This window comes from Cannabis sativa, chromosome 7, assembly GCF_029168945.1.
Source record: "Cannabis sativa cultivar Pink pepper isolate KNU-18-1 chromosome 7, ASM2916894v1, whole genome shotgun sequence".
In the NCBI taxonomy this organism is placed as follows: Eukaryota; Viridiplantae; Streptophyta; class Magnoliopsida; order Rosales; family Cannabaceae; genus Cannabis; species Cannabis sativa.
Window position 1 is genome coordinate 53,777,409 of NC_083607.1, and position 1,113 is coordinate 53,778,521.

The 1,113-nt window shown below is 43.1% G+C and overlaps 1 non-coding gene across 1 annotated transcript; it reads left to right on the forward strand.

The window, feature by feature from the left end:
- Positions 1-727: 727 nt before the first annotated feature.
- On the forward strand, positions 728-834 carry LOC133029412 (small nucleolar RNA R71). The gene has a single exon (XR_009683534.1). It is a non-coding gene; the product is annotated as a small nucleolar RNA R71 (small nucleolar RNA).
- Positions 835-1,113: the final 279 nt, after the last annotated feature.

The window sequence follows — 1,113 nt, forward strand, 5'->3', positions numbered from 1 at the left end:
AGCTGGTTGTGGCAATTTAGGACCATCATAATTCTTACTGCTTCTCAGGGTAATTGCTTTGCAATTTTCTTTGGGGTTTACTTCAGTTGTGCTAGGCAAATTCCCTTGAGGACGGGTTGCTACCTGAGTTGCAAGTTGGCCCAGCTGAGTCTGCACGTCTTTGATTGAAGATCTAGTTTCAGTCATGAATTGTAGCAGTGAATCTGTTTGCAAACTAGAATTTCCACCAGAGGCTTGTTGCTGATTAAACTGTTGGTTCTGTGTCTGGTTCTGACTTCATTGCTGATAGAACCCACTGTTTCTTCAGTTACCACCTTGGTTGAACCCATAATTGTTGTTGTTGTTCTGCGAAAAATTTCCAATGGCCTTAGCTTCATCCATTGGCAAATCATCCACATCTGCTTGACACTCTGAAAAGTGATGACTTCCTTCACATATCTCACAAACAACTTGGGCTTGTTTAGCTTGCCCTGCAATTAGCTTTGTCAATGCCTCAACCTGAGCTGTCAACTTTGTGATGGCATCAACCTCTAACACACCAGCTACCTTCTTAGTTTGACTCCTTTCAGTTGGCCACTGCTGATTGTTTAAAGCCATCTCCTCCAATAGATCGTAAGCCTCATTAACACTCTTTCTCATAAAGGCTCCACCAGCTGCTGCATCTATCAGGGTTCTAGTGTTACCAACCAACCCGTTGTAGAAGTTGTGGACCAGCATCCACTTCTCTATGCCGTGATGAGGGCACTTTCAGATCAGATCTTTTAACCTCTCCCAAGACTCATGGAGAGATTCATTATCTTGTTGGCAGAAGTTGTTGATTTCTCCTCTCAGCTTTGCAGACTTTGCTGGAGGAAAGAACTTTGACAAGAATTTCGTTGCCAGATCATTCCAGGTGGCAATAGAGTTGGGTGGCAAGGAGTTTAACCAACTCTTGGCTCGTTCTCTGAGCGAGAACGGGAACAGTCTCAGTCGAATAGCATCATCACTAACTCCATTAACTTTAAAAGTTTCATAAAGTTCCATGAAGTTAGAGAGATGTAGATTAGTTTCAGAAGAGAGGCCACCAAACTGAACTGAAGACTGCACCATTTGAAGTATGGCAGGTTTTATCTC